Genomic DNA, 9,028 nt, shown 5'->3' on the forward strand with positions numbered 1-9,028 from the left:
AGGACACGATCGATGGTAAAGTGACTTCCAATCACTCAGAAGAGAAGAGAAGAGAGCCTAGCAAGCTCCCCTATCCGGAGCTAGAGTGTGGGACTTTGAAATTTTCTGGTGGTTGAGGTCTTTTTCATCGCTTTTTCATAAATCTGCCTGTACCTTTCAGCCAACCGAATGGGTTTTTCATATCTTTAAAGGGTAAAAAAAAATAAAATAGTTTTTGCATAGCCGTAAGCAAAAAAATGTAGACGTTTTTGCACAGCAACTGATCACCCGTGGGACTTTGAAATTTGTGGGGGCTCTTTATCGGCCATCTGGTCAGCCCTGGGACTTTGACATGTTTTGGGGCTTTTTCTTGGGCACCTGGTCAGCCCTGGGACTTTGACATGTTTTGAGGCTTTTCATCGGGCTACTGGTTAACCCTGGGACTTTGACATGTTTTGGAGCTTTTCATCGGGCAACTGGTTAACCCTGGGACTTTGACATGCTTTGGAGCTTTTCATCGGGCAGCTGGTTAACCCTGGGACTTTGACATGTTTTGAGGCTTTTCATCGGGCAACTGGTTAACCCTGAGACTTTGACATGTTTTGAGGCTTTTCATCGGGCAACTGGTTAACCCTGGGACTTTGACATGTTTTGGGGCTTTTTCTTGGGCAACTGGTCAGCCCTGGGACTTTGACATGTTTTGGGGCTTTTCATCAGGCAGCTGGTTAACCCTGGGACTTTGACATGTTTTGGAGCTTTTCATCAGGCAACTGGTTAACCCTGGGACTTTGACATGTTTTGGGGCTTTTTCTTGGGCAACTGGTCAGCCCTGGGACTTTGACATGTTTTGGGGCTTTTCATCAGGCAGCTGGTTAACCCTGGGACTTTGACATGTTTTGGAGCTTTTCATCAGGCAACTGGTTAACCCTGGGACTTGGAAATGCTCTGGAGCTTTTTATCGGGCAAATGGTTAACCCTGGGACTTGGAAACGCTCTGGCGCTTTTTATCGGGCAAATGGTTAGCCCTGGGACTTTGAAACGCTCTGGAGCTTTTTATCGGGCAAATGGTTAGCCTTGGGACTTTGAAACGCTCTGGAGCTTTTTATCGGGCAAATGGTTAGCCCTGGGACTTTGAAACGCTCTGGAGCTTTTTATCGGGCAAATGCGTAACCCTGGGACTTTGAAATGGAGCTTTTTATCGGGCAAATGGGTAACCCTGGGACTTTGAAACGCTTTGTAGCTTTTTATTGGGCAAATGGTTAGTCCTGGGACTTTGAAATGTTTCGGAGCTTTTTATCAGGCAAACGGTTAGCCCTGGAACTTTGAAATGTTTTGGGGATTTTTATCGGGCAACTCAAAAAAAAAAAAGAATTAAAAAAAAAAGAATTATTAATTCAGGCACACCCTTTCTAGTAGCGGGTTGGACCCCCTTTCGCCGGCAGGACTGCTCGTATTCTTTGTGGCATGGACTCCACGACATGCCGGAAGGTATGCTCGGACATGCGTATCCATGTCGTCATGATAACATCCATCAGCTGGTGCAGGTTAGTCAGCTGTGGATCCAGGGTTCGAATGGCCCGCTCCACCACATCCCACAGGTGCTCGATGGGGTTGAGATCTGGGGACTGAGTGGGCCATTCGAGCACCTGAAACTCACTGTCGTGCTCCCTCAGCCAGTCGGTGACAGTGCAAGACTTGTGGCATGGAGCATTATCATGCTGGAAGTAGCTGCGGAGTTCGGGTAGACTGTCGTCATGTAGTCGGCGGCATGGTCTTCAAGGACCCTCTGGCAGGCATTCAGATGGCTCTCTATCTCCACCAATGACCTCAGTGTGTGCCACGGAAATATGCCCCAAACCATGACACCACCACCACCACCCGCCTGAAGCGTGGACACAAGACATGATGGATCCATGGCTTCGTTCTTCTTCCGCCACACTCTCGCCCTGCCGTCTGAATGCCACAGCATGAAGCGGGACTCATTGGACCAGGCTACCTTACTCCAGAAGTCTACCGTCCAGTGCTCACTAGCCTGTTCCACTGCAGCCTCAGTCGCCGGTTCCTTGCTGAGAGGAGCGGGGTCCGGCGCGGTCGTCTGCTGCTGTAGCCCATCTTCAGCAGGGTTCGATGAGCCATCCTCATGGATATGCTTGTGGGCATACCACGGTTGAACAGCTGGCTGGCTGTGGCCTTCCTCTCCTCATGAATAAGACGAGCCATTCGCCTCTCACCTCTGCCGTCAACTAGGTTTTTCTGCCTGGAGGTCTGCCGCTCACTGGAAATCTATTCTTTGTCGCGTCACTCGCGAAAAACACAAGCGACCGTCATTCGAGAAAACCCCATGAGCTCAACAGTCTGGGAGATGGTCAACCCAGCTCATCTGGCACCAACAATCTGTCCACGATCAAAGCTTCTTAGGTCTTTCTTCTTACCCGTTTTTCTCAGAGTGAAGTTCAGCAGTCAGTTAAAATGCTTGATATTCCAAGACTGATTACAATTTTTTTCACCTGTGTCTCGTTGCCTCGTTAGACGCAGAGGTCAAGTCAATATCACTGACTTTGCTGGCCCTAATGATGTGGCCAAAGAGTGTACATTACAACAGTTTGGGAGACGATCGGGCTACAAATTAAATTTCTCAAAAAGTTTGCTTTTTCCCATAAATCAACTGGCAGCATCCATCAATTACAGCAGCTTTCCCTTCAAACTAGAACACCAATCCTTCACTTACCTGGGTATAAATGTTACACGATAGGCCTATTTCACATTTCCGGGTATGTAAACCGGATGTAGGGGTCTCTCATTTCCGGTTATCTTAACTGCCACCAAAACAATGGCAGCGACAAAGAGCAACCAGTTTTGTAGCTTTCCCCTGTGTACCAATTCGAAGAAGAATTTATTTGCCCTTGCACAGCTTTTCCACTGATGTACTCCAAAAAAGAAAAAAAACTTGCTAGGTAGCATGACTGTCATAATGTTGCAAACTAACATAAACTAACTCATTACCATAGCTAGCTAGTTAGCTACTGCTTTGTGAATAAGATTACACTCGATATTAAACTTTTCTCCTCACATACAGTTGGGTCCAAAAGTCTGAGTCCACTACCAACTCCTTTGTTTTTTTTAATCATTCATTGAGAATGTGGAAGTATGCTTCTCCTATAGACTTTTAATTTTTTTTAAAGTTCTTCTTATTAAAGATTGTATTGATCAAGAACACAGTTAAATGTATGTGATTATGTGAAGCAGGTGTTCTGTGTTATATCTAAGAATTTGTAACTAAGGAAAGACTGTGGCCTCTTCATACACTGATGCATACGATCTAGAGAATCTTTGAATCCCAGTTGCAGGAGGAAAATTGTAAACATTTACTTATTGGAATTTTGTAAGTAACAAATGTTGGGAAATAGTCTTGTGCAGAAGACCTTTGAATTGCAAAAGAAGAGAAAGGACACACCGACCTAGAAAGAACTGTTTTGCTATATCTTGTTATTGTATAATTATATTCTATTAAAATGAATAAATGCAAATCAAATTAATAACAGCAACAGTAATAATATACACATATTCTGTTAGAACATGCTGGTGTGTTTGTATATGAGTTAAATATTTAATTTGGATTACAGCATGTATTGAATGCATTTAAAGTGCATGTACAGTGGAACTGGAAGAGTAAACAATTGTTAAATCATGAGAACATTATTCAAGTCACGCATATACATACCTCTGTAAGTGTGTGTGGTGAAATATCTGTCATTTATTGAAATTAAAAAGTATATAATAGTTATTGTTATACTAACTGGTGAAACATAAGTGTGACCTAGGCTGGGATTGGTTGTTTTAGAGGGAAGATACATCATGGTAGAAGGAGATCTGATTGTATAAAAAAGGATGTAAAACGTAATTCGGGGAGCTCTCTGTGTGTCTTTATGGTACTGGAGACCTCCCATAGGCCTATGTGAAATAAAAAAGATAAGAAGAAAATAAAAGAGTATTAGAAGAAATCATAGTTTCTAGTCTTTCTTCTTACATCGCCGACTCACCCATCGAACCTAAGAGGTTTTCCTCCACAAGAACTAACACAGTTTCAGTCATGTGGTATTTGTTACTCAAGAATGTCATAAAATCAGTTAGCTAGCTATATTAAGGTGACCATATTTCTGAAATGAACACCGGGGACATTTCCAGTTCGGCGGTCAATATATCATTAAAATATCCAATGTTATTATCTACGGAATAAAGAAGAGGGACAATTCTGGCTTCATGTATTTTGACCATGGTAACTGTTGTACTGTAATAAACTATGTTGCAAACAAACACAACGTGATTGAGACGTCAACTGGTAGGCTCTGTTGCCCGGTCTTTCTTGCCACGTAAAATATTATTTCATTTTGCGGTCTGTTTTTAACGCACAGTTAAAAACAGGGACATTTCCGGAGACAGCTCCAGCCGGGGACAGGCCACCAAAAACTGGGGCTGTCCCCGGAAAACGGGGACGTCTGGTCACCCTAAGCTATATTTTATGTTATGATTAGCAAATTACGTTTTAGCCAGCTAGCTTGTTAGCAAGCACATATTTGGATATGCAGATGCAGTTGTTAATTGTAATTACAAAATGTATTGACGGGCATTGCGACAAGCCTACTTAAGATATATCAGCTGATTTAAAAATGTGTGGGTAGTTTTTATCAACGGTGAAAACAAACAGCTCGTGAACTGAACACCATTACACAGGCGATTTGACAAGCAATATAAATCTTTATTCGAACAAGTACAGCACAAACAACATGTCACACAATAGTAACGGAAGTACAAAACTTTAACAGAATCGCTTTTCCTCACAGTTGTCAGGCTCCCTATTCATTCATTTTTGGGACCTCAGGGAAATTACAACCGAGAGGAACAGAGACACTGTTAAGGGACAGCAGATGTTGCTTCATGCTACAAAAACACAATGGAGTCACCTCCAGAAAATACCTTATGTTATGTCGAAGTGAAATATCTCTTTAATCAGCTAACTTGCTGAGGTTAACAAGCTAGCTATTTAGCTTTCTGGCGAACCACAGCTAATGTTATACTTACCTTCATAACCGAATATAAACTTCTCAAAAAAGAATTTATAGCCCTTGTCTAGTTTAGACCTCTTAACGTTCACTGGCAATGCTTCGACAATGCGGATAACATCCAACATAGTGAACTTTGGCAGAGCTATTACGGACTGTTAGAACACACGTTGCTGTTTAGGCTCCATTTTTCACTGTCAGAAATGGACTTGCATCAGTAGCAACGGTAACCGGAAACAACGTATTCCTACATCCGGTTTTGGTCGCCATCTTGTGAAATAGGCCTATTGTACAAGGACCTTTATGACCACAACTTCTAATTGCTATTAGAACTCACTAAACAGGACTTCCAAAGATGGTCGGCTCTCCCTATTACAATGGCAGGCCGAGTAAACACGGTCAAGATGACAATACTGCCACAATTCTTATATCTATTCCAAATGATCCCCATTTTACTAATCAAGTCCTGGTTTAAACAATTGAATAGCTATATCACCACCTTCATCTGGGGAAACTCCACCCCGCAAATCAAAAGATCCTGCTTAAAGATGCCCAAATGCACAGGGGGGCTGGGTTTGCCTAATTCTTTATTTTACAACTGGGCAGCCAACATTTCTAAATTCTCCAAAATGTCTCCAAAACCTGAGCCCAGTTGTTAAAAACTCCCTTAAGGGGAGGCACCACCCCTTAATAGGAAAAAAAAAATTCCTTCACTCATATCAAAATGAAATTTTACCAGTTGAATAAATACATAGATACAAGGTTTTCATTTTTTATTTTTAAAATGTGCAAATGAGCTATTAGCTCATTAAATATGTGCTAATTTGCATATAAGCATATTCAATATTTAAGCTCAACAGATAAAATCTGAACTGAATTTTTTTTTAAAGTGATCAATAACTCAATAGTTAGGGCTTGTCAGACACGATTGGGCGGACCTCCACCCGGGTCAGGTGCAGCCCGTTGAGCCCTCTTAACCCGGGCCTCAATGTCCCACAAGACAGGACCCACAATACAAGCCGCCGGCACGACAGGTTCAGTAGCGTGCTCGTCATCAGACAGATCGTACAACCGAGAGAGTGCATCGGGCTTAATTTTTTTGAGCCAGGTTTGTATGTCAGAATGAAATTGAACCTGGTAAAAAATAATGATCAGCGAGCTTGTCTTGAGTTCCGCCGTTTGGCACCCTGGATGTACTCGAGGTTTTTGTGGTCTGTCCAAACCGTGACCGGGTGCTCAGCCCCCTCTAACTAGTGGCGCCACTCCTCCAGTGCCAATTTAACAGCCAGAAGCTCCCGATCCCCGACATCATAGTTCCTCTCGGCCCGAGTCAAGGCCCGAGAGAAATATGCGCAGGGATGCAGTTTCTGGTCCAGAGGAGGCCGTTGGGATAAAACCGCCCCAACTCCTACCGCGGATGCGTCCACCTCTACAACAAAGGGGAGGGAGGGGTTTGGGGTAACAAGAATGGGCTCCGAGCAGAACATTTCCTTCAATAATTTGAATGCTTGATCTGCCTTGGGGGTCCATTCAAAATGAGATGCTGATCTCTTCCCCGTGAGCGCCGTGAGGGGGGGCAGCAATGGTACCAAAATCCCGAATAAAGCGCCTATAAAAATTAGCAAACCCCAAAAACCGCTGAACGTGTATGACAGAGTCAGGGGTGGGCCAGTCCTTAACTGCTGAAACCTTAGACGGGTCCATCAAAACCCTCCCCTCCGAAATGATAAACCCTAGAAAGGAGACTGATTTGGAATGGAAACTGCATTTTTCAGCTTTAACAAACAACTGTGCGTCTAACAGTTTCTTTAATACCAGTCTTACGTTTTTAATATGCTCAGAAAGACTAGAGGAGAAGATCAAAATATCGTCTAAATAAACGAATACAAACTTCTCCAACATCTCCCTGAGCACATCGTTCACTAGCGCCTGAAAGACTGAGGGGGCGCTAGTGAGCCCGAACGGCATTACGAGATATTCGTAATGTCCGGCATGGGTATTAAAAGCAGTTTTCCAATCGTCCCCTTCCCGTATGCGAACCAAATTGTATGCATTGCGGAGATCTAATTTAGTGAATATAGAAGCTCCTTGTAACCGTTCAAATGCCGAATTCATTAATGGCAGCGGGTACCTATTCTTTATCGTGATTTTGTTTAAACCTCTGTAATCTATACTGCCGTCCAAAGGCTAACCGCAGTAACTACATATTTGGTCGAAATTGAGTTATAACTAAAAATGAACTTCTTGATATCTGTTTTATCTTGTGACAAAGTTTTAGAGTTAAATCTTGCTTTGTTTTACAGAAAAAACTGTATAAAAATTGCAGTAACTACAAAATCCGACTCAAAACCATGGCAGACCGCAGTAAGTGAAGTTACTGCGGTCTGCTTTGGGATCCTACCGGCCGTTTTCGCGCTCTACCCATCTAAGTTACCTCACGCGACTGCTTTGGGACTCTACCAGCCGATTTACCTCTCTACCCATCTAACCTCACACAACAAATCTGTATGAGATGGCACTATCCAGGGGAAAGAGGATGGTGGAACTGGCGTTGAAAAGAAAATACCCAGGTAGGTAACGATGACATTAAGCATTGAGAAACTAGCAATCACATTATAAAATACCTGTCAGTCTCATATGGTGACTGACACGCGATGTTTAGTTAGCTAGCTAGTTAGTTAGCTTGCCTGCTCCCTGAAAGCTGTAACATTATCGTCTGTAACTTCACATTATCGCCGATGCCATGTCATCTACGTTTTGTCGTTCACATCACAAAGATTATCCAGCCAGCGATGGAAAAATATATATAATAAAACCTCGAAAGGTATCATGAAGTTATCCCACAACAATCAAGCAGAGAGTGACTCTCTATTCGTCTAAGAACATGAACAGCATCTTCATTTTCTTCATAATCATTCACGGCGTTGTCCGGCAGGAAGATATTGTCCATATGTTGCCCATTTCCATGGTATCCCAACGCGTTTACTTACATTTAAATGCCGATAATGTAACAAACTGCCCCGCACAATAACAGCAAAATCACGATCAACAGTGCATGTCACTGTCAGCGTAGCTACTATGTCAACCATGTACCATATTATCGCAGGTCTAAAATATGACTAAATAGAAACAACTCAAAGCCAATGAATAACAAAACATCCAAGCGAGCAAAATAATTAATCAACCTTAGCCCTACCTTTAGATGACAAACTAGAGCTTCCTTCTTGGTTGCTACATACTTTTGAATTACTTTTGATCTTGATCCTATATGGATGCCTTTTCAATCTGAGGGATTGCCAGGTTTGAGACGCGTGTCTGTCATTGTAGTTTGCAGAATCATTGCAGCTAACGTTGGCTGTACTGCTATCCTCTTTGCTTGAAGTATCATCGACGATGGCGTTGTATTGTTGCTAATTCTTTGGACCAAAGTTGATGTAACGTTACCCACAACAGCTGCTACTGCATCACCGGCAGGGGTTCCCCGGTTTTACCTTTTGTTTTGTTTTCTTAGTTATAAATAAATGTTCCGCGGATTTTGGGCATTTTGCCATCATGTATAAGAGTAACTAACGTTAGCTAAACTGCGCACCCATGGATGTATTATTGAAGTTTAGCACAAGTCCACTGTAACAGCAGCAAGCTCGCGCAAGTTTTTTGCGAGAGTTCAAGAGATCAAAAGTTCAACACATTCAACAACACATCCTAGGCACGCTTGTTCTGTCCGATGTAAACAAAGAGTGAGCCATAGCCAATGACCGGAAACAGTCACGCTAGCCACTCGCGATAATGATAAAAATAAAAAAAGATATGTCAGTTGTACAGTTTAAAATATATATTTATTTCTCTTAAATATGCAATGTGTTTTTTTCTTGTTTATACTTCCCGCGGCTATGTCTGCTAGAGTAACTTGTGAAGCCTGGCTGTGCGGTTTGTGTGGCCAGAGTCTCTAAACACCATCTATTGGTCATAAATTGCATGCTGCACCTTTC

This window comes from Anguilla anguilla, chromosome 1 (genome assembly GCF_013347855.1).
Source record: "Anguilla anguilla isolate fAngAng1 chromosome 1, fAngAng1.pri, whole genome shotgun sequence".
NCBI lineage: Eukaryota > Metazoa > Chordata > Actinopteri > Anguilliformes > Anguillidae > Anguilla > Anguilla anguilla.